The sequence below is a fragment of the Hylobates moloch genome, unplaced genomic scaffold (assembly GCF_009828535.3).
Source record: "Hylobates moloch isolate HMO894 unplaced genomic scaffold, HMol_V3 SCAFFOLD_13, whole genome shotgun sequence".
Taxonomy (NCBI): Eukaryota; Metazoa; Chordata; class Mammalia; order Primates; family Hylobatidae; genus Hylobates; species Hylobates moloch.
Window position 1 is genome coordinate 42871378 of NW_026652288.1, and position 25210 is coordinate 42896587.

Sequence of the window (25210 nt, forward strand, 5' to 3'; positions counted from 1 at the left end):
TTTTGATTTGCATTTCCCTAATCATTAGTGATGTTGAGCATTTTTTCATATGTTTGTTGGCCATTTGTATATCTTCTTTTGAGAATTGTCTATTCATGTCCTTAGCCCACTTTTTGATGGGATTGTTTCTTTCTTTCTTACTGATTTGTTTGAGTTTGTTGTAGATTCTGGATATTAGTCCTGTGTCAGATGTATAGATTGTGAACATTTTCTCCTACTCTGTGGGTTGTCTGTTTACTCTACTGACTGTTCTTTTTGCCATGCAAAAGCTCTTCAGTCTAATTAAGTCCCAATTATTTATCTTTGTTTTTATTGCATTTGCTTTTGGGTTCTCGATCATGAAATCGTTGCCTAGGCCAATGTCTAGAAGGGTTTTTCCAATGTTATCTTCTAGGATTTTTACAGTTTCAGGTCTTAGTTTTAAATCCTTAATCCATCTTGAGTTGATTTTTGCATAAGGTGAGAGATGATGATCCAGTTTCATTCTTCTACATGTGGCTAGCCAGTTATCCCAGCACCATTTGTTGAAAAGGGTGTCCTTTCCCCACTTTATGTTTTTGTTTGCTTTGTCGAAGATCGGTTGGCTGTAAGTATTTCGGTTTATTTTGGGTTCTCTATTCTGTTCCATTGGTCTATGTGCCATTTTTATACCAATACCATGCTGTTTTGGTGATATGGCCTTATAGTATAGTTTGAAGTCAGGTAGTGTGATGCCTCCGGGTTTGTTCATTTGCTTAGTCTTGCTTTGGCTGTCTGGGCTCTCTTTTGGTTCTATACGAATTTTAGAATTTTTTTTTCTTTTATTATTATTATTATACTTTAAGTTTTAGGGTACATGTGCACAACGTGCAGGTTTGTTACATATGTATACATGTGCCATGTTGGTGTGCTGCACCCATTAACTCGTCATTTAGCATTAGGTATATCTCCTAATGCTATCCCTCCCCCTCCCCCCACCCCACAACACTCCCCGGTGTGTGATGTTCCCCTTCCTGTGTCCATGTGTTCTCATTGTTCAATTCCCACCTATGAGTGAGAATATGCAGTGTTTGGTTTTCTGTGCTTGCGATAGTTTGCTGAGAATGATGGTTTCCAGCTTCATCCATGTCCCTACAAAGGACATGAACTCATCGTTTTTTATGGCTGCATAGTATTCCATGGTGTATAGGTGCCACATTTTCTTAATCCAGTCTATCATTGTTGGACATTTGGGTTGGTTCCAAGTCTTTGCTATTGTGAATAGTGCCGCAATAAACACACGTGTGCATGTGTCTTTATAGCAGCATGATTTATAATCCTTTGGTCATATACCCAGTAATGGGATGGCTGGGTCAAATGGTATTTCTAGTTCTAGATCCCTGAGGAATCGCCACACCAACTTCCACAATGGTTGAACTAGTTTACAGTCCCACCAACAGTGTAAAAGTGTTCCTATTTCTCCACCTCCTCTCCAGCACCTGTTGTTTCCTGACTTTTTAATGATGGCCATTCTAACTGGTGTGAGATGGTATCTCATTGTGGTTTTGATTTGCATTTCTCTGATGGCCAGTGATGATGAGCATTTTTTCATGTGTTTTTTGTCTGCATAAATGTCTTCTTTTGAGAAGTGTCTGTTCATGTCCTTCACCCACTTTTTGATGGGGTTGTTTGTTTTTTTCTTGTAAATTTGTTTGAGTTCATTGTAGATTCTGGATATTAGCCCTTTGTCAGATGAGTAGGTTGCGAAAATTTTCTCCCATTCTGTAGGTTGCCTGTTCACTCTGATGGTAGTTTCTTTTGCTGTGCAGAAGCTCTTTAGTTTAATTAGATCCCATTTGTCAATTTTGGCTTTTGTTGCCATTGCTTTTGGTGTTTTAGACATGAAGTCCTTGCCCATGCCTATGTCCTGAATGGTATTGCCTAGGTTTTCTTCTAGGGTTTTTATGGTTTTAGATCTAACATGTAAGTCTTTAATCCATGTTGAATTAATTTTTGTATAAGGTGTAAGGAAGGGATCCAGTTTCAGCTTTCTACATATGGCTAGCCAGTTTTCCCAGCACCATTTACTAAATAGGGAATCCTTTCCCCATTGTTTGTTTTTGTCAGGTTTGTCAAAGATCAGATAGTTGTAGATATGTGGCATTATTTCTGAGGGCTCTGTTCTGTTCCATTCGTCTATATCTCTGTTTTGGTACCAGTACCATGCTATTTTGGTTACTGTAGCCTTGTAGTATAGTTTGAAGTCAGGTAGCGTGATGCCTCCAGCTTTGTTCTTTTGGCTTAGGATTGACTTGACAAGAATTATTTTTTTCTAATTCTGTGAAGAATGATGGTGTTTTGATGGGAATTGCATTGAATTTGTAGATTGCTTTTGTTAGTATGGCTATTTTCACAATGTTGATTCTACCCATCCATGAGCATGGGATGTGTCTCTATTTGTTTGTGTCATCTATGATTTCTTTCAGTAGTGTTTTGTAGTTTTACTTGTAGTGATCTTTCCACTCCTTGGTTAGGTATATTCCTGAGCATTATATATGTATATTTGCAGCTATTGTAAAAGAGGTTGAGTTCTTGATTTGATTCTCCACTTGGTTTCTGTTGGTGTATAGAAGAGCTACTTATTTGTGTACATTAATCTTGTATCTGGAAACTGCTGAATTCTTTTATTAGTTCTAGGAGCTTTCTGGAGGAGTCTTTAGGGGTTTCAAGGTAAATGATCATATTGTCTGCAAACAGGGATACTTTGACGTCCTCTTTACCGATTGGATGCCCTTTATTTCTTTCTCTTGTCTGATTGCTCTGGCTAGGACTTCCAGTACTATGTTGAAGAGGAGTGGTGAGAGTGGGCATCTTTGTCTTATTTCACCTGTCATAGGGAATGCTGTGAATCACAGATGTTTTTAATTTATATTGTCTAAAATATACAGGAAAAATAAAGTCACTCCTCCTGTTTGAGTCAGGGATGTGTGTGTTTGTGTGTGTGTATGTGTGTGACCTGACATATATCAGGTAATGTTTATACATTAGAAAAATTATAATATATGTTTTATTTAAAGGTCTTTTTCCATGATACCGGATGCACGTGAAAATAGTATAACATTTAGTGCATTCAAAAAAAAGTTGACTTCCTTAACTTTATGGTTAACAAAACACTTTCACATATATTATCTCTTATAATTCTTTACACCAACTCTGTAAATATTGACAAAGACACTATTAGTGGCCTATTCATTCCCATCCTTCTTTTCTGTACTAACATAACCCTAATTTTAACTGGGCTAGAAATGTGTCTAGCTTTAAAAGCCTACATTTTCTAACTTCCCCTGTTATCAGGGGTAGCATGTGACACAAATGTAGCCAATGAGCTATTAATGGAAGCCTGAATCTGATCTGGAAAGCTTTGTCTCCTCCGAAAAAGCTTCTCCCCTATTCTCCTGCTTCCCCCATCCTTCCTTCGTATATCACAGAGATAATAGTTAGAGCTGTTATAGATTTCTTGGGACCAGAGGGAAAGATCAAGAGAACTCTAGGCCGGGCGCGGTGGCTCACGCTTGTAATCCCAGCACTTTGGGAGGCCGAGGCGGGCGGATCACGAGGTCAGGAGATCGAGACCACGGTGAAACCCCGTCTCTACTAAAAATACAAAAAATTAGCCGGGCGTGGTGGCGGGCGCCTGTAGTCCCAGCTACTCGGAGAGGCTGAGGCAGGAGAATGGCGTGAACCCGGGAGGCGGAGCTTGCAGTGAGCCGAGATTGCGCCACTGCACTCCAGCCTGGGCGACAGAGCGAGACTCCGTCTCAAAAAAAAAAAAAAAAAAAAAAAAAAGAGAACTCTAGTGACTGTGACCTTGGCAGCCTTAAATCATTAAACCAACTCCAGCAGCTCTTAACTCCTGGACTTCTTGTATGAAAACAAATAACCGTCACATTTGTTTATCCGCATGCATTCCTTTAATAATAAAATATATTATTTAGGCAGGTGTGGTGGCAGGTGTCTGTAGGTTCAGCTACTCAGGAGGTTGAGGCAAAGGATCATTTGAATCCAGGACTATAAGGCTGTAGAACATCATAACATAACATAACATAACATAACATAACATAACATAACATAACATAACATACATAACATAACATAACATAACATATAATTTTGTTATGTTCATGCCTGTGTATAGACACTGCGCTCACTCCAACCTGGGCAATATAATGAGATTTCCATCTCTAAATATATATGTGTAAACTTTATATCTCATGTTAGAGTTTCAGTGATTTGACTAAGAGCACACAGCACCTAAGTGTCCGTCTTTGGGACTTAAAGATGTCTTTTTATTCTGCATCCTATACTCTTTTCCACTATACGACATTGCTTTATTTATAGCACACAATTGATGTTGCCTTTTTTTTTTTGAGACAAGGTCTTACTCTGTCACCCGGCTGGAGTGCAGGGGTTCAATCATAGCTGACTGTGGCCTCAAACTCCTGGGGTTAAGTGGTCCTCCTGCTTCAGCCTCCAAAGTAGCTAGGAAGACAGTTGTGCATCATCACACCTGGCTAATTTTTAATGTTTATTTTTTTTATAGAGATAGGGTCTTGCTCTATTGCCCAGACTGGTCTCAAACTCCTAGCCTCAAGTGATCCTCCCGCCATTGTCTCCCAAAGTGCTGGGATTACAGGTGTGAGCCACCACAGCTGACCATTGATATTGGCACTTTGCTTGTACCTTCCTGTTGTTATTCTTCTCAGAAATCTTGTCTAATTAGATTGGAACATTTTCCAGAGCGAGAAATAATGTTCCACTTCTTGTATGTCTTATATCACTTAATATAATAATGGGATTTGATAGTTCAAGTGTGACAAACACATGCATGGGTAGCTGATAAATCCATTTTTGTTGTAGTCACCACCTTACTTTTGACAGCCACCGCCAGCCACTCTCAAGCATCATAGCTGGACCTTCTGCTTTCAACTTGCAAATTTCTAATTTCAGTTGTTGGAATTAGAGGTTGTATTCATTCATTAAAAAAATTATTGAATGTCTTTTTTGTGCCAAAAGCTGGGTGTGAGGTGGTGGTGCTAGCATTATTAATAGATCCTTTCCATCATGGAAACTTAGAGTCCGGTAGTATATGTAGTTTCAACACCCCTTCTCTGTTTGCCATGCTAGACATCAACGTATCACAATACTTTGGCAGCTTTTTGTCCTTTAGCGAGGGCTCAACACATTCGTGGAGATTGGTTAAAATTAAAACATGAATATTTTCTGGAGAACTGACTCTATTGTGATAATATGATTTGGCACTTCAATGGCTTTTAAATATATATCTTTTAGAGCCACAATTATGCTGGTGATTTGGGCAAAAGCAATTACCCATGCAAGTAGCTGCAGCTGTGTACAACTAGCCTAAAATTATTCACTGCCCCCATCAGAGGTTTATGCCTCACTTCTATGGGAGAGTGACCCTGAATTTTGGAATAGCATAACACAGATCTTTAAGCAGGAGATAAATTATCATGCAAAAGAGAACATTGTTAAAATATTCTCGTCTATCCTTCAAATCCAGACTAAACAATTTTGGATTACAAGTCTCCAGAGAACTTGGGACCCCTTTATGCCACAGGCAATCAATCCATGGATAAGTAAAATCTCTAAGGAGTGAATGATTCATCACATTTTCATGGTGTCATTTGGGTCTAGTGAATTTCTGAATTTTGGGACTGTCAGGGTGCCTTATCTTCCTGTGGGTTTTCTTATGCCTGTGCTGTTTTATCTGTGTAAGAAACTGATATCGGTTCACATTTCTTTCAGTAGTTTGCAGAAAATCATATTCATTTTAATTTTTTTCTCTGCATTGTTCACTGTGCATACAAAACAGTATCTGAGAATGTGAATGTAATTAAAAAATGCTCTCTAATGAGTCTGGCAGGAAAAAGCTTCTAGAGATCATCTTTTTTTTACCTCTAGATTGAGTTGACTGCAGTGTAAGGATGCTTACACATTTCCCAAAACAATAACATTCTGTTGTGTATTTTACAGATGGGCATGCTGTTTCAGAGGAATACACTAAATCAAAAATGTCCACTTTATTGAAAATATTTTGCACTACAGCTTTCCATTGTTTTCCCTATTCCTCCCTAGAACCATAAACATCTAAAGGCTATCATTACTTTGTTTCACTAGTTCACTAGGTAACCGTATCTGATAGCTAAATGAAACATAACTGAAGAATTTATTTCTTGAGTCTTCTTAGTATTCTTAACCCCATAAATATACTTCTTTAAATGATAGAGTCTATTCTAATGTATGGCTTAGAAGCACTGTTGGACTAAAGTGTGATTAGAAGTAGAGATTTCTATTTTATGTACAAGATATGCAAGTCTGGGGAAGAAAGAAATTAGTTTACTAATACTTTTCTGGCAAGAACAGTGGAAAAATTACAGTTGAAATCAGAATAAATACCTAAAGGATTTTTGTCTCTATGCCACTATATATTTGCATGACTAAATTGGCACTGAAGTCTCATCATAAAGTATCAAGTCTTTTCTCTATGACACTAAATAACTACACAAACATCAGCTACTGCAAATGAACCATATATATTGTCATTCTGGGCAATCTTCTGCACTGAAAGTAGAGAAGACCTTTTTTATAGAGAACACATTTTAAGTTTCTCTGCAAGTGACAAAATCTAGGAACACTAGCTTCCTCTGTGGAGAAAGACTTTCAACTAAGGACTAACCCGCAAGAGAAATGCCTTGATGGACAGCGGGCAGTCACTGTGGGTGGCTTTCAGCATGGGCTACATTCTGCTTCCTAGAGGCACATCAGGAGGAAGCAAGCAGATAGGTACTGATTAACCAGGTGACCTCAGATCTGGGTTTGCTCCAGTTGTTGCGTTTGTAAAGGGCGCAAAGAATACCCTTCCTGCCTAAAAGAAGGTGATGGTGGTGATGTGAATGTGAACAGACCTGAGAAATAATGTTAATAACTTATGTGGTTGATATGTAAGATCCCAAATGGCTAAATAAAGAAATTAGTGTTTTAGAAGAAAGTTCATGTGGATTTACTCTGACTGTCTTTTTTTTTGACAAGGCCTTTGACACTTGGATGTGCCTATTTCAGTCTAGGAATGGGTAACTTAGCCCCATCCATTGATAAGTGCTTATGAGGGATGAAGCAGTTTTTTTTGTTTTTTTTTTTTTTTTTTTTTTTAGACAGAGTCTCACTGTGTTGCCCAGGCTGAAGTGCAGTAGCACAACCTCCATCCCCTGGGTTCAAGTGATTCTCATGCCCCAGCCTCCCGAGTATCTGGGACTACAGGCACACACCACCATGCCTGGCGAAGTTTTTGTAATTTTTTTGGTAGAGACGGGGTTTCACCATGTTGGCTAGGCTGGTCTCGAACTCCTGACCTCAAGTGATCCAACCGCCTCAGCCTCCCAAATGCTGTGATTACAGGTGTGAGCCACTATGCCCAGCCAGGTTTGCTACTGTTTTGTGACTTTATTTTGAAGGCAATGTGTGTGGTACTGACAGTAGTATTTTTGAGTAGAAGATGAATGGCATGATTAGAATAGGCTTGTTAGAATATTAATCAGATGATTGTGTGTAGGATGGGTTGGAAGAGAGGCTCAGTCTTTGAGATGATTTAGAAGGCTAAGAGAGAAGAATATAGTATTAGTTATCTACCCCTCTAGATGAATTTAAGTCAATGCCTTCTCTTTCTAGAATATGCTAATTTATTTTATTTACTTATATATAATACCATATCTGTTTTCAAAAATAGGTATGAGATAGGCTACAGATAAAGGTCCATATACAGAAAGATCATGAAAATAAAATGAAAGAACAAGAGCTATTCATCCAAGATCTCTTTTAGGGAAAGCATCTTGTTTTAATAATCTTTGTGCCCTTAGTGTCTAGCACTGTGCTTAGCATCTAAATACTCAATTCATGTTAGCTGAATTAGAAAAGAACTGGGTGGTAATTGGGTCAAAAAACACAGCATCTGAATATACCCCTGCCCATCCCCTGCTGCTTAAACACTAAATTTAACTTTCAGTTTACTGGAGGCTAAAGGCAAACCTAAGGGATTACACGTTTCTTGGAATCTCAAAAATAGGAAAGAGAAGAGTTTTCTGTCCCTTAGCTTTAAGGAGAGTAATTGCGTGGATCTTTATAAAAGGGAGATGGATGGTATCTTCAACAGCCATTTCACGAATCGGGCAGAAATGTTTGTCATATTGCAGTTCCTTGTATCAACCGCTGATAAAGGCCAAGGCATAATATTAAATTATAGTCTGTAAAAGCATTTTTGTGGCCGAGTGAGAGTTGGAGGAAAGTATTTAGTACAGCTGAATATTGAAGAATGAACCTTAAAAATGATGCTTGTATTTTGTCATAGTTATTAATATACTGTTTTTTTATGATAATAATTTGTAAAATTAAGTTTGGCTTCTCCTTAAGGCAGATTTTATTCTCATTTGGTAAGTCAAGAGTATATCTATCTATCTATCTATATATATATATAGATATAAATAGAATATATATATTCTATTTAAGGAAATTCATATAGCAAATGTTTAGTTTTTGGCAGCAAAACTGTATTTTCATGTAAAATCTTAGTTAGAAGCCTGATATATAAAGCATGTAAAATCAAATCCTTTCAGTTGAGAATGTTGGGAGAGAGAGCAAGGAGAGCCTTACTTCTGAATATCCCCCCTCTGTGAAAGCTCCTATGATACCTCTGAGGAACCCCAGGCTCTGCAGAGCACAGGTTTTAAAACTCTCTTTAAGGGCTTTAGCATTGCCTAGATCTATGTCTTATCCTTTGTTCTACACCATTGAACAGGACCTGGATTTTAATTCTCGAGAGCCAATTCCTATCCATATTGATTCTTTTTTTTTTTTTTTGAGACGGAGTCTTGCTCTTTCTCCCAGGCCAGAGTGTAGTGGTGCGATCTCGGCTCACTGCAAGCTCCGCCTCCCGGGCTCACGCCATTCTCCTGCCTCAGCCTCCCGAGTAGCTGGGACTACAGGCGCCCGCCACCACACCCGGCTAATTTTTTGTATTTTTAGTAGAGACAGTGTTTCACCGTGTTAGCCAGGATGGTCTCGATCTCCTGACCTGGTGATCCACCCGCCTCGGCCTCCCAAAGTGCTGGGATTACAGGCGTGAGCCACTGCACCCGGCCCCATATTGATTCTTAAGTAATTTCAAGAAAGAACCTGAAGGAATATTACTAGAGTTCATATCAAGAATACACAGTGGGTCCATGAATCTTTTTGTCTTGGAACCAAAAGCAAATGATACATTAATAAATGCTGTAAGTCTGTGCTAAGGCCTAGCTCTGGATCAGGCTGAGGGTGTGGTCTGTTCCAGCTGAGGTGTACTGGTTACACAAGGCCTAGAAAAGAATTCCAGGTGAACCTAAGATTATAATGCTAGGTAATGGGATCAAAGAAAAACTTGAAAGGCAATTAGATTGGAATGTCTCAAAAATCCATGAACACCTCAGCAAGGGGAGACCTGCATATACATTAAGACATATGTATTATTTTTTAATTGGAGACAGGGTCATATTGGCATTAGAAGGACTGAATTCCAATTGAGTATACCAGTTATTCAGAAAAATCTCTTTAAGGTTACTCAAGATTAGTGAGACAAAGCCATTTGTCTCTACATTTCTTAGTGGTCATATTTTACTTACTGATTTATTTAATTTTAGATCCAGAGGGTATATGTGCAGGTATGAAATATGGGTATATTGAGTGATGCTGGGGTTTGGGCTTCTAATGTTCCTGTTGCCCAAGTAGTGAACATAGTACCTGATAGGTAGTTTTTCAACTCTTGCCCTCCTTCCTCCCTCCCCTCTTTTGGAATCTCCAGTGTTTATTGTTCCCAACTTTATGTCTATGCATACTGAATGTTTAGCTCTCACTGACAGTGAGAACGTGTGGTATTTGGTTTTCTGTTTCTGTATCAATTTGCTTAGGATAGTGGTCTCCAGCTATATTCATGTTGCTGCAAAAAACTGGATTTTACCCTTTTTATGGCTGCATAGTATTCCATGTTGTATATATGCCACATTTTCTTTATCCAACCCACCAGTGATGGGCACCTGGTTTAATTCTATGTCTTTGCCATTGTGAATAGTGCTGTTATGAATTTATAAGTGCAAGTGTATTTTTGGTAGAATGATTTATTTTCCTTTGGGATTGCTGGATTGAATGGTAATTTTATTTTTAGTTTTTTGAGAAATCTCAAACTGGGTTCCACAGGAGCTTTAATAATTTGCATTCCCACCAACAGCGTATAAGCATACATTTTTCTCTGCAAGCTCGCCAACATCTTGTTTTTTTTTTTTTTTTTTTTTTTGACTTTTTAGTAATAGCCATTCTGACTGGTGTTAGATGGTATCTTATTGTGGTCTTGATTTGCATTTCTCTGATGATCAGTGATGTTGAACATTTTTTTCATATGTTCGTTGATCACTTGTATGCCTTCTTTTGAGAAGTTTCTGCTCATGTCCTTTGTGCACTTCTTATTGAGGTTATTTTTTTCTTGTTGATGTTTTTAAGTTCCTTATTAATTCTGGATATTAGTCCCTTGTCAGATGAATAATTTGCAAATATTTTTTCACATTCTGAAGGTTGTCTGTTTATCCTGTTGATAGTTTCTTTTTTTTAAAATTTTTTTTATTTTTTTGCACACAAAAACAATAAACATTTTCTAAAAGTACATACACACAAAAAGATGCATATCAAACATATTAGGAAGGTTGCACATGGGAAGACGGGGAATAGAAATGGGGGGTGGGAATTAAAGAAAATAAATGAGAGAGGGACTTTGTATGGATCAATGATAGTAACTCAATCCTCTATTTGACAAAGAAGAAGGAGAAGGAAGAGGAAGAAAAAGAAAGTGGGATAAAGGATCAGAAAGGGAGGAAAATAGAAAAAATTAGAGTATGACTCCAGGGTAGACCTGTTTTGTTGTCGCTTGGTTGGTTGGTTGGTTTGTCAGTTGTATTTTTCATATGTTTCGCCATTTTGGCCAGGCTGGTCTCGAACTCCTAGCCTCAAGTGATCAACCCGCCTCGGCCTCCCAGAGTACTGGGACTACAGGAGTGAGCCACCACGTCCAGCCCCCACATTGCTTCTGGCGTCTGTGGTAGACCTCCCAGACAGGGCAGCCGGGCAGAGGCGCTCCCCACATCCCAGACGGGGCGGCCAGGCAGAGGTGCTCCTCACTTCCCAGACGGGGCGGCTGGGCAGAGACGCTCCTCACTTCCTAGATGGGGTGGCGGCCGGGCAGAGGGGATAGTTTCTTTTCTTTTCTTTTTTTTTTGAGACAGAGTCTTGCTTTGTCGCCCAGGCTGGAGTGCAGTGGTGTGATCTCGACTCACTGCAAGCTCCGCCTCCTGGGTTCACGCCATTCTCCTGCCTCAGCCTACCAAGTAGCTGGGACTACAGGACCCCGCCACCATGCCCGGCTAATTTTTTGTATTTTTTAGTAGAGACAAGGGTTCACCGTGTTGGCCAGGATGGTCTCAATTTCCTGACCTTGTGATCCGCCTGCCTCAGCCTCCCAAAGTGCTGGGATTACAGGCATGAGCCACCTCGCCCAGCCGATAGTTTCTTCTGTTGTGCAGAAGCTGTTTGGTTAAATTAGGTACCAAGTGTCAATTTTTGTTTTTGTTGCATTTACTTTTGAGGACTTAGTCATATATATATATATATATATATATATATATATATATATATACACACACACACACACACACACACACGCATACATATATACATACATATATATACACACACACATATATATACACATACATATATACATATATAGATGTATTTGGTTTTCTTCTGGGACTTTTATAGTTTGAGGACTTACATTTAACCTTTAATCCATCTTGAGTTAATTTTTGTATATAGTGAGAGGTATAGATCTAGTTTCAGTCTTCTGTGCCTGGTTAACCAGTTTTCCTACCACTCTTTATTGAATAGAGTATCCTTTCCTCATGGTTCATTTTTGCTGACTTTGTCAAAGATCAGTTGGTTGTAGGTATGCAGCTTTATTTCAGGGGTCTCTATTCTGTTCCACTGGTCTCTGTGTCTATTTTTATACCAGTATTAGTTTAGTGGTCATATTTTAATAAAGGACCCAAACTTTACCAAGAGGGAGTAACTCTCTAGGATCTTAGTCTGTATATAAACAGTTTTAAAGCTCCCAAAAGAACATTATCAGGTTAGAGTCTATATTTTACGTATCTTGAGATTTTTAATTTTTATCAGATGTATTCCAGAGAACTCTCAGGGTCATGGAAAAGGCGGCTCTTTGCCTCTAAAAGCCCTGGATTGTGTTTCTATTTGTAACAGGATGTTGCATGGCACTTTTCATATTGCCTGGGATACAGGGACTAGATATCAAAATTAGGGACAGAGAGGTTAAGTACCTCCCATTCTTAAGAGAGCCATCGTTATAGTAAGCCATACACTTCATTCAGGATTAAGAACCAGAAACCTTCCTACCTCCAGTTATTTCCCAAGACCACTTCCTATTTCTAGCCGATTAAAGGAGAATTGGCAGCCTAGGCAACATGATGAAACACTGTCTCTACAAAAAAATACAAAACATTAGCTGGTTGTGGTGGCATGCCTGTACTCCCAGCTACTTGGGAGGCTGAGGTAGGAGGATCACTTGAGCCTCAGGTCGAGGCTGCAGGGAGCCAAGATTGTGCCACTGCACTCCAGCCTGGGCAACAGAGCCAGATCCTGTCAAAAAAAAAAAAAAAAAAGCAGCAAAGGGGAGAAAGCTTTGAAGGCAAAGCAACCTTAGGAGGGCAGTGGTACGGCATATGGATGGGAGAATTATGGTGCTTCCCCTTCTTGAGGTGAGATGAGAGGCCCTCCAAGAAACCTCTTCTCAGAAACTTCAGGGCTCCTTCATGAAGGGGAAACTGTTACTCCAGGATAGATGTTCGATTTGGCAAAGGACTGTGCTTATGCCAGTGGGGAAATGGAGAACTGGAGTGAAAGAGTAGGGTGAAGAGGAGGCATAGTAACCAACATTCCCATCATTTGGCATGGCAAGGAAGGAAGCATGAATTTTTCATTGGTTATGTAGATACCAAAGAATAGTTGTGCTTAAGCTGCCTTCCCGGTATCCTACCCAAGGGGGTATCGCCAACAGCAAAAGGCCGTGGGGTATAACACTTGGGATAGGAGTTGATAGCACACTAGCAAAGGTTAAGTCACAACTAAATTCCATTATGTCAAGCGAGGATGCCTTGCTGAATCAGCTAGAGAATTCATGTGCATGCCTCACCATGACAGTGAGGAGTTGGATATTTTCTCCAGACTGGGCATCCGTAGCCAGCTAGTGGTAGATAGTAGTGCCATTCAAATATTAATAAAAGACCCTTCTCTCTTTCTCTTGAATAGGCAGAGACTCAGAACAGGGAGGAGAATGTCCCAGAAGGAGGCTACTGCTTTTCATTCCAAGGTGAAGGAGGAGGATGAGTTCATGAATATATTTTCTTCCACTTCTTTAGGTCCCTTATATCAGCGATCCTCAACATTTTTGGCAATAGGCTCCGGTTTCATGGAAGACGGTTTTTCCATGGACGGGAGTGCGGAGGATGGTTTCGGGATAAAACTGTTTCACCTTAGATCATCAGGCATTAGTTAGATTTTCATAAGGAACACGCATCCTGGATCCCTTGCCTGTGCAGTTCACAGTAGGGTTCTGGCTCCTACGAGAATCTGAGGCCAACGCCAACTGACAGGAGGCAGAGCTCAGGCGGTACTGCTTTCTGGACTACCACTCACCTCCTGTTGTGTGGCCTCTTTCCTAACAGTCTAGGGACAAGTACCAGTCTGTGGTCTGGTGGATGGGGACCCCTGCCGTGTAGCACAAACTAAGCAGTGATGGGGGAAAGACAAGCTTTGAATTTGATAGGAGACTGGAACATTAGATTGGACAAACTATTATAAGCAAAAGCTGAATAAGAAGTTATGGTGTCTTAACTTCTTAAGACATTTAAGGTGTTAACTTCTTAAATTTAAGACATTTAAGGTGTTAACTTCTTAACTTCTTAACACCTAAGGTGTTAAATGATCATCACCTTTGATTACTGTTGAAGGGAACATCCACTTAAAAGCCTTTGGAGAAAAGTAAAATCCATTTTATACATATACCTCACCAAGTACAAGCTTTGACATTAACTGCTTACAAGTAGTTGACCATTGATCCATATTGCTAGACTGGACATCAAGGCAAGTTCATTTGGTTGAGGCATAACTACTGGACCGATTTCTTATGAAATGGAATATAAGGCTTTCTCAACCAGTCCATCCTGGGAAGGCAGTGGTTTAATAAAAAAAAACTGCCAGCCTTGGGATAGGACATCCTATGGCATAGGACATAGGTTGGGTTCTACTTAAGGGCCTGGGACATTGCTTTAAATGTATGCCAAATATTAAGGGTGCCTTCTTTTGGATAATCTGAATGTTTGTATCTTAATGTTTTTATTAAGAAAAAAAAAGAAATGTAACAATTCCCCAAGAGGTAAATCAGTAGAGTTGCTCTGCGGCTGCCTCTGTATCCACAATTTGTGTACTACCACAATGGTGTCAGCTCTGTGCTGGTTCTTGAAAAAATTTTTTTCCACAAATATACAACTAGATTTGGATCTTTCTTTTTTTGGCTGGGGGAGGGATAGAATCATTCCTTCATGGGGCTTAGGTGACCTTACCTCTTTTTTGAGCTCTCCTGAGACAGAAGTAACTGGCAGGAACGATACCCAGTCATGACTGCATGCCTCTATAGTGGTGGTTCCAGAGGCAGGCCACTTTCTGCTTTTCAATAGTGATATTCAACACCAAGCTAGCATAATTTTGGACAGAGTTGCTTTTTACAGGAGGTTGACTAACATCTCATTCTCTATACTGTATTGAAATGTATCTTCTAGAGAAGGACACACAGATCTTACTTAAGAATGGGAGACAGTAGTCACAGTTTGCCAGTTCCATTTGTTTCCTGCAGAGAAGGAAAACTATCAACTCTATGGTCATCATATGAGAGTTTTAGGACTTTTTTTTTTTTTCTTAAAGATAGGGTCTCGTCCTGTCACCCAGGCTGCAGTGCAGTGGCATGATCTCAGCTCACTGCAGCCTCAACCTCCTTGGCTCAAGTGATCCTCCCACCTCAGCCTCCCGAGTAGCTTGGACCACAGGCATGTGCCACCATGCTGGGCTAATTTTTTTTTGTATTTTTTGTAGAGATAGGGTTTTGCCACTTTGTTCAGGCTGGTCTTAAACTCCTGAGCTCAAGCCATCCACCTGCCTTGGCTTCCCAAAGTGCTGGAATTACAGACATGAGCCACCATGCCCTGCCGAGTTTTAAGACTCTAAAGGATAATTTGGCTGAGGGTCTATAGGAAAGATGACATCAAGAGGAGATTTGGTTAATAAGGTTATGGGGGGGTGGGCAGAGGCTGCCATTAGAAGTGTCAGGGCTACTGCTGAAAGCTGCTCAGGTTGTGGGCTGTATTGGTCTAGACAGCTACCTTCACATAGATCACATGAATGGCACATGCTGGAGTCAGGCTGTGTGGTGTCCCTAGGGATGTTACCCTGGACAGGTTTTATAGATGAAACAAACTTCTTAGTTAGATAGTCCTTAGGCTGGTCAGATTCTTTGAGAATTTCAGCAGGCGAAAAAATTCCCTTTTATAATTAGTTTTAAGGCCTAAGCTCTGTATACTGATTACTTTGTAGATCAGGCATGGCCTTAATGATACCTGGTTCTTTCCCAAGTCAATTTGCAAATGCAATTAGGAGACTTTCTCCAATTGACTACTCATCCATGGGGGATTCTTCCGCTGAAGGGGGTTAGCATTTTTAGGAAGATAAAGAAGGCTGTTAGTCTTGGAAGTATTCTTATCTGGCCATGGCTGGTGCAAGAGGAGGCTGGGAGGTAACCCTACATGTTGCAGCCATCTCTGTGTTGAAAAACCTTGCTAGGCAAAATTTTAAACTTAGCCAGTGCTTGGGTTTCTTTAAAAACAAAGAAGTCTGGAAAGGCAGGTATGGAGAGGTTGTATAGCATAGTGATATCCATAGAACCCTGGATTTGAACTTTGGGTAAGCTCTTATTCACAGTATAGCTTTGAGTGCATTCCTTGACCTCTCTATGCTTCACTTTTTTCCTCTGGAAAATGAAAACAATAGTAGTACTTATATAATAGCGTTCTCATAAGGATTAAAGATGTTAATCTGCACCAGGTGGTTAAAACATTGCCTGGCAAATAGTTACAATCCAGTAAATATTAAACATTAAATAGTTATCTGTGACACACTGCTTTGACAAAAGGTGGATCTTTTTAGTTGGAGTTTTTCAAGAAGCCACCAAGATTTAAAGAGGATTCTCATAATTTAATTAAAGACTTCTATACCCTCTTCCAGCAAATACCATGGGAAACTTTGCTTGAGATAAAGCAGAGGTGTTTAATAGAAAGATCTGACTTGGGTAGAACTTTTCTCCTACTCTCTCCTCTAACTGTGGTGTAGCTGCTTTGCAATATTGGCCAATATCGGGTAGTCATGCGTGGAAGACACTATGAATTGTTGCTGTGGTATGTTTTTAGTTAGGCTCCAGTTTTTTCTCTGAAAACATTACAGTGCCATGATCTGAAACATGATGTCATGGAGTGAAAGGGACATAGGCATTTGTAACTACTTACCACTATGAAATGACAATAACATAGCCACCATTTGCCACACACTGTCTTAGTCAGTTTTTTTTTTTTTACAGTATTTATAATTCTCATCCTATTCAATTCTTATCACTTTCATTTATTCAACAAATGTTCACTGAAGGCCTACTGTGGGCCAGGCAGAGCATTAGGGGTGTGGGCACTACCCCAGGTTCAGGTAGTTATTATTTTTCTCATTGTATACATGACAAAACTGGCTCAGATAGGTTAAATAGCTTCCCTAAGATCACAAGCTTATAAAGTGGCAAGTTACTTAACCTTTCTGAGCCCCAGTTTCTTCATTTATAAGAAGGGGAACATAATCCTACTGGTAGCTAGCACATATGAACATAAAGGTGCTTCCCTGTTGGATGGTGAGGAGACCATGTGACGCCTGGCATTAGTGGGCACTCAATACATGGTTGTTAATACTTACGGAAACAATGATAACCTAGTGTTAGGGACAGTTTCAATGCATTTCCATAGGAAGATTTCATTTGTGGTTTTCCCAAATGATCAAGATCAGTGATGAGCATGGCTCTGTCATTTTTCTAGTTGACTGAATTTAGTGTTTATTGGGGCTTGCCTAGGAGTCTTCCTTAGGGATAAAGAAAAGCCCTGTGCAGAACTAACTATATAAAATAGTCATTCGGCTCCCCCTGTTTGGGGCGTGGCTCTCATCATAATTGTTTGGCTTGCATATCTCTTATTGTTTACAGTTTAGGAAAGTTTTAAAAAGCAGAAGTAATAATATAATAATATAAAGCCAAATCAAAAGATTACTCACTAAAAAAGACAAAACCATTGAACTGCAATGTATAGTAAAATTTAAACACTGAAATAGCAGTCAAAATGTCAGGCAAAATTCTTTGTTTGAATGGCATGAATAGCAAGTCTGAGGTTTATCCTCAAAGAAGGGAACAGAGACATAGAAGATGGCAGGTAAAACTTCTGCAGGTTGAAGCTGCATGCACCTCTTTGGAGAGCCTGACGAACGGTGCTAGGAGCTGGAAACTTCGAGGCAGGCAGAAACAACTGGAACCACTTCAGAGAAAAGCAAAGCTGTTCACTGCAGTAAGCCCCATTCTCGCAGTGCTATAGGTCAATTACATGATCGGTCTACACAGAGAGAACACACAGGCTCCAGAAACCCAGTCATTGTTCTCTCTGAACTTTCCTCCTCAGAGATGCTTAGGGGCTTTAAGTCCACCTTCTCTGTGTAAAATGAAGAACTTTGTTCATTGTTCAAGGTATTTCAGGCATCTATGATCTGACTGGTGACCTTGGACAATTTACTTAACTTCTCTGAGACTATTTTTAAAACTGTAAAATGAGGATAAAGAAATCTACCTTAGAACAGAAGGTGGTTATGAGGATTTAAAGGGACAACATATGTAAAGCACTCAGCACAGCACCTGATCCTGAGAAGCTGATCAAGATAAAACATGAACAGTGGGTCCTTCCCTGGTGTCTACCAGGGGCTCATCTGTTTTCTCTGCAGTCAAGGTTGTTTTCATTTGACCCCATGTGGTAACTTTTTAATCTGATGCAAGTAAGGCCTATTGTCTTTGATCAGCTAGTCTCTTACATTTCCCTGTTCCTATAGGACATAAAACCTACTTCTGATGGTCCTGGCAGCCCTGGGGAAGCTGGTTCTAGCATGAACTGGGCACCACCCTAGGCTGGCTGAAAACTTGTGGCTAGAGTGTCTGCCTGAGAAACCAAGCGGACATTTGTTGCAGGTTGGATTGAGTGGAAACAGACAGTGAGGCAGAGTTCTGCCTATGAGATATTTATTAGGGATTAACCTTTGTGAAGGTTAAGAGGAGAAGCATATTGGGTGGAGGGAGAATTTGAATTGTGATGTGGGTCTGAAAAAGCCTTGATCACTGTCAGGGAGCTCTGAAGTGAGTACTGTTCATCAGAGCTGCTCTGCATTGGTCAAGCTGTCTAAGCCTTTCTACTCCTCCTGTCTTGCTTGGTCACCAGATATGGATAGCACCAGAGGGCCTTGACCTGCAGCAGAGCAGTTCTCTGAAGCTGGTGGGAAGCTGAAGAAGCTGAGAGCTGATTTCTTGCAGACAGGAGAAGTTCTTCTTTGAATGTTTACCAAAACATTCTTTAAAGAAGAAAGCCATAATTCTTCTTGCCAGCACTCCCACACAAAACCACTTATAACTTGCAGACATTGGTCTGGGGCAGCTGGGATAAAAATTTAATCCCACAACTAAATAATAGGAAACTGTTAAAATATTTACAGTAAAATCTGCCAACTTCCCAGGACAAATCTCTTCATAAAACACATTTACCCAAGAGCACATCATGCTCCAGGGAAATAAAATACACACTGCCGCTTTGGTGTTATCTTTCTAAAGTCCTTGTATTAAAAATACAAAAAACAATAATAAATGGCAACGCCCTTTCTCTCTGTCTTTCCTCCTGCTGCTTAAAAGACAGAGAAACCAATATTTATTGAGTACTCACATGGTAGTGAAAAGACAATTGGATTGGGAGTTAGGAGACATGATTTTTGTCCTGGCTAAGTCACTGTGTGACCTTGGGCGAGTCACTTCTCAAGTGCAAACCCCGTTTTCTTGTCTGTATAGTGAGGAAATTGGTCTAGATCCCTTGCAGCTCTAATGTGTTATGCCTTTTGAATAATAAGAAAGCCTCTCCCCAAAGTGTTGGCCTTAGTCTTTTTTTCTTTTTATCACATGCTATGGTTCAAGTAATGCTTGTTACTGAGATGCATGCTACTGCTCACACAGCCTCCTAAATGGAGAAAATGTTTCTCTGGTGCAGATATTGGCTAAAGTATCCCTTCTTCCATCCAAAACCAGGAGAAGAGGTATTAATTAATTCTTTGAATTGCTATGTTTGATTTTATGTTAGATTAATGTATAAACTATAACATGGTAGGCATAATTCTCACATTCTATTATAAAATTTTGTATTTTGCTTTTCCATTAAGAACAACCTGAGTTGACACTCTGGGGTGTAATGTTTCATTTTATTTCACTTTGTCAATGACAATCTGTAAATGGGGAAAATGAATACTACAAAATACTTAAGCATTTTATAACATTCAGTAATTCAGTAAGGTGTACTCATTTTGCACTGCTGGATGCCCTGTTTGTGACAGCACAAGTAATTATAATACTGACTATCTTGCTGACTATTAGTTTTTTCAGGAGTATTAAAACACATTTGCTTATTTGTCTTTATTTTATTTCCCCCTAGCACACCTTTTAATAGAGATTGACAAGGTCTTTTCCTAGGTTGGTAAAGGTAAACAGCTTTGGGATGATTCTTCTTCTCATCCTCTCCCCAGCCCCCAAGCATTTAACCACATCTAGCAATTTCGTAAAACCACAGGTGTCCTCACTTATATATCTAACTACTCTATGGAAAAGGAAGGAAACTGTTTTTTTCACCCGCTTTCTGATCTCTGGGTGGCATGAAATGTATTAATTCTTGTGGCACTCATTATTTAACTAAGGATAAAGTTGGCAAACTTGCTTAAAATGTAAAGCTCACACTTCTTCTGCAAAGACTATTTTAAATTAAAATGAACGTTTCTGTTTCCATTGATTTAGATGTCTTAAGTGGTGCACTGAACTGAAAAGATGACATGCAGGAGCCCTTTGGTTGTACCAGGGGAGGCCAAACTTTGCTGGGGACTGCGCACACACTCACAGGCTGCATTTAATTGGCGTGCAGTGGAGTGTTGAGAGGCAGCCCTCCTATTACAGCAGTTATCATACAAGTAGACTCTAGAAGACTGCACAGTTAAATGTGTTCTGTTGGTCTGTCAATTAAAACTTGGAGTGCCAGTGACCATTTATTTACTTATTCATTCATCAAACATTAATTGTGTACATACCGTGTGCCTGGCATTGTTTCAGGAACTAAAACTACAGCAGTAAACTATCAGGCAACAATTCCTGCCCTTATGAAACTTATATTCTGCAGGAGGCAGGAAGGACAACATAAGCATACGAGTGCTATTAAAGGTATATCAAATGATAATACATGCCATGGAAAAAATAAAGAAGGGTAGGAGAATAAGGAACATTGGGGTATTAGTTGGTGCACAATTTTATTTTATTTTATTCTTTAGAGACAGGGTCCCACTGTGTTGCTTAGGCTGGAGTGCAATGGTACGATCATAGTTCACTGTAACTTTGAACTCCTGGGCTCAAACCATCCTCTTGCCTCATCCTTTCAAATAGCTTTGGACTACAGGTGGGTGCCACCACACCTGGCCAATGTGCAATTTTAAATAGCATGACTGGGGAAGCCTTCATAAAGGAGGCGGCATTTGAGGCAAAGACATAAGATTTGAGGGAGTTTGTGATAGAGATATGAGGGAAGAGCATTCCAGACAGAGGGAATAAGCAGTACAAAATTGAAGAGTGCATCAAGCAGGCTAGTGAGGCTAGACAGGAGGGATTTTGAAGATCCAAGGTGAGGTCAGAGAGGCAGGTCTGAGACCTGATGAAATTAGACTTTGTAGGCTTTCATAAGGCATGCAGTTTTTATTCTGAGCATGTTTGAGAGCCATTGCAGGGTTTGAATAGAGGAGCGATGCTGTGATCTAACTTTTGTTCTTAAAGAATCACTTTGGCTGCTATGTTGACTGTGGGCTGCATGAGGGCCAGAGAGGAAGCTGAAGGACTAGTGAGGAGGCCATTACAATAATCCACGGGGAGATGATACTGCTTTGTATCAGGGTGGTTGGAGTGGAGGGGAGGGGCTAGGATTCTTTTGAGTGGATTAGTTATGTACTCCATGAGAAAGGCCCTAAGCTTTAATGTGTTTTCCAAGCACAGTGGATGACCATGCCATAAACTTAGACATGAAGAAATAGAAGATAAAGGAAAGAAGATGAGCTTTGGAATGAGATAATTCCGAGTTAGAACCTAAATTCCATCCTCAACCAGCAGTGTGACCTTGCACAGGTTAGTTAACCTCTTAGAACCATTGTTTCCATTTATTCTTGAGTAGGAATAATAATAACTAACTCCCAGGGTTCTTGTGAAGATTTAATGTGGTAATATATATTAAAGAAGCTCATAGAGGGCTTAGCATACCTAAGTACTTCATAAATATTACTTTCCTTCAATTATTCACTAGCTTATATATGATCATTTACAATGTAAGTTTATTTGCCCATGAACTGTAAATATGTTCCCTTGACTCTTTAGGAAGAATCTGGGCAAAGAATATTTGCCCATGAACTGTAAATATGTTCCCTCGACCCTTTAGGAAGAATCTGAAACATTTCTCTACATATCTGTCCTTGAGGTAGCAGGGGCAAGAAACAGGAGCTTTTCTGCTAAATAGCTGCGATTGTATTGAAGACAAATTCCTACCAGTATAGTACTTTTTTCTCCCTGTAAGCTTCAGTCCCATGTTTAAGGTGAGGGTTCTCTCCAAAGTAGAGACTTCTGCTGGGGATGGGGGTGGAGGATGGAGGAAAGTTCTAAGGACAGACTTGAGAGCCTCAGGGAATCTCTTCAAATTTTACGAAAAATTTTGTGCATATGCATATATTTTCTGGGAATAAGAAATGGTAGATTATGACATTTTTCAAGGGGTGCATGTCCCCCAAAACATTACCAATTACTGTTCTATAAAGCTTTACTTAGCCAATGGCTGTACTGTAAATACCACTCTGCATGCGAGAGAAATTGTTGCCTACTCTTCCTAATTCTCTTAACAAATATTTCACCACACAACACTTTGTGGTTACAAGATGTTATCCTGGCTTCTCATATTTCTCAGTTGTCAATATCTTATGTCTTTGGTTCCCTCAACCACTGCTAATTATAAACTTCTCTGTGTATATACTGTCTACAGAAAAAGCTTAGGATGTCTTTATACCTTATGCTTAACTGCCGTTGTGAATTACAAGGATAGCTTATTTTTTCTGTACAGTGATTTCCCAAAACCTTAGAGGAAATTATATTCTGAAAAGTTTTGTCCTCTGTTATTTGTATTTTTTGAATATTGGAATGAGATAGTTTCATAGAGGGAAAAAGCAGATCTATTTTCCTCTGAAATTATTATGGTTGACAGAAGAATCACAAAGAAGACAAAAACTGCCACATGTTGTATGATTCTAGATTTGTATCTATTTAGCTCATCTGTATCTCCATAGACATGAAACAATTCACAACAATTGTGGGTCACTGTATTAAAGAAAATAACTTTGAAGATTATTGCATCTTTTAATTGATTCTTGGATCAACTTAATCTAAACTGATGAAAGTAAATATACCTTTTCTCCTAATAAAATCCCTGTAATTTAAAAACAAAAATGTTCACCTGCTAACTAGGAATCGCACCCCAAATACTGCTGTGTGTGCAAGCCAATGAATTGATGAAGAAGTTGAAAGATTGCATGCAAAATAACCATCTAAGCAGTGATGAGTCAAATATTGTCTCATTAGCATTCATCATGATGTGTCTGGCATGAAAAAGAGCATTCTTCTCCCGAGACACGTGGAGAGCAGGGAAAAGTCAATCAGGGTGAAGAAGCCATGCATTTCTTCTATATATGTATGATTTCTCCTGAGATTTGTGTTGTTTATCAGTTCACATGACAGAATAAGAAAATCCTCACTCTTTAACTGTCTACTGACCAGCCAAAATGTAAGCTTTCCTAATAATATTTTGCATAATGTGATTTTTTACTTTATTGCACAATGCAAGCTTTGTTACTAACTTAATTGGGCTGATGATATTCATAAGTGGAATAATTCAGAGATGGTAAATCAGTCTCTGAGTTTGCTTTCTAAAAAGAAAGCCTATCTCCTTGTTTAATTTTGTTGTTTTACCATATGTAAAATCTATTTTTTATTACCTGTTTTTTTCTAATGTTTAATTTTATTTTCAAATAACCCTTTATTTTATTTCCATAGTGAATTTTCTAAATCTTTTCAACCTTGTAATAGTAACACTCTGCTGGCTCTATAACCTTGTGACGAAGAGATTTTTACTTGAGTAGTTGAGTTTTCAAATCATAAATCTGATGGCAATCTTGTGATGCCTGTCACTGGAGTTCTGAGCAATTTATTGAAGTATCTAGTCCTTGAGAACTGACATTTTGCTTGATATCAAGTTAGAGGAGTCAGATTTTGTTAAGAATGTGGCTTTTTTTGAATAGACTTTGGACTTTGGGAATAGTCCAAAAGTCTCTCTCTTGCAATAGGGTGTTGTTGACAACCTCAGATTTAGGTACCAGTCTTATCAAAAGAGGGAAGGGAATAGGTTTTTGTTTTCTATATAAAATGTCATTTTGTTTATTTATTTATTTTTTTATTGAGCACCTACCATGTGTTTCAGCTGTGACTAAGACACAGTCCTTGACTCCCTAAAGCTTACAGTTTACCATGGAAAAGAGGTAATTTAGTAATTATTATAGTACTTGTGATTAGTATTATGACATGGAATTATTGCAGTGAATAGTAGAGGGTTTTGACTTAGTATTTGGGGTCAGAGAAAGCCTTCTGGAAAAGACCAATGTTAAACTAAGATCTGGTAGAAGAGTAGAAATTAGACAGGTAAAGGAGATGAGATCAGGAAGAAAGTAGGTAATGTTACAGTGCTGGGATGAAAGAAAGCTTCAGGCAGGGGGAATGGAATGTGCAATAGCAGCTTGAGGAATTAAAATAAGGCCTATATAGCTAGAGAATATAGAGATTGAGGAGTACGAAGTTAACTGGAGAAGTAGTAGGAACCATTCATTCGATATTAGGTATTGACAATTACATGCTAGGTGTTGGTGATGGATTAACTAGATGGACGTGCTCCCTGCCTTCATGGATTTTCCTTTCTAGTGGAAGAGACGCTAGATGAACAAGGAAACAAATCATAGCCACAAAGTGTAGATTGTGACAAGTGCTATTGATATCTATCAGTTGTCTTTCTCAGCTTGGGCTAACAAACTACTGTAGACTGAGTGGCTTAAACAACCTTTCTTTCTTGCAGCTCTGGAGGCTGGAAGGTCCAAGTTCAAAGTGCTGATGGATTCAGTATCTGCTGATGGCCATCTTCTTGCTTTTTAGATGGCTGTCTTCATGCTGTGTCCTCACATGGGGTGGAGAGAGAGAGGGAAAGAGAGAGGAAGAGAGGATGTGCAAATGCTCTGATCTCCTCTTTTATAAGGGCACTAATCTCATCATGTGCTCCATGCTTAGGACCTCATTTAACCCTAATTACCTCCCAAAGGCCCCATGTCTAATACCATCATATTGGGTATTAGGGCTCCACAAATATTCAGTTTGTATCAACGGTATTGTGATAGCAATCTGGGAAAGGCTGTAGGATTGTCAGGGATGACTTGGTGGAGGAAGCAACACTTTAAATTGAATCTTGAAGGACCAGAAAAATCCAAGCATAAGAAGGGGAAGAGAAAGAGTGTCCTAAGCAGATGAAATATTCTTTGCAGAGGCCATGCC

General features: G+C 39.4%; 1 protein-coding gene and 1 long non-coding RNA gene across 3 annotated transcripts in view; both read left to right on the forward strand.

Annotated features, from left to right (window-relative positions):
- TAFA2 (TAFA chemokine like family member 2) overlaps positions 1 to 25210 on the forward strand; it is a 578950-nt gene that overhangs the window by 112884 nt on the left and 440856 nt on the right. The gene's annotated exons all lie outside the window — the stretch shown is intronic.
- Positions 1 to 25210, forward strand: part of LOC131380960 (uncharacterized) — a 38271-nt gene that overhangs the window by 7070 nt on the left and 5991 nt on the right. For both annotated transcript variants that reach the window (XR_009209287.1, XR_009209286.1), the window contains exon 2: positions 13432 to 13492. This is a non-coding gene — a long non-coding RNA (uncharacterized LOC131380960). The remainder of the gene's footprint in view (positions 1 to 13431; positions 13493 to 25210) is intronic.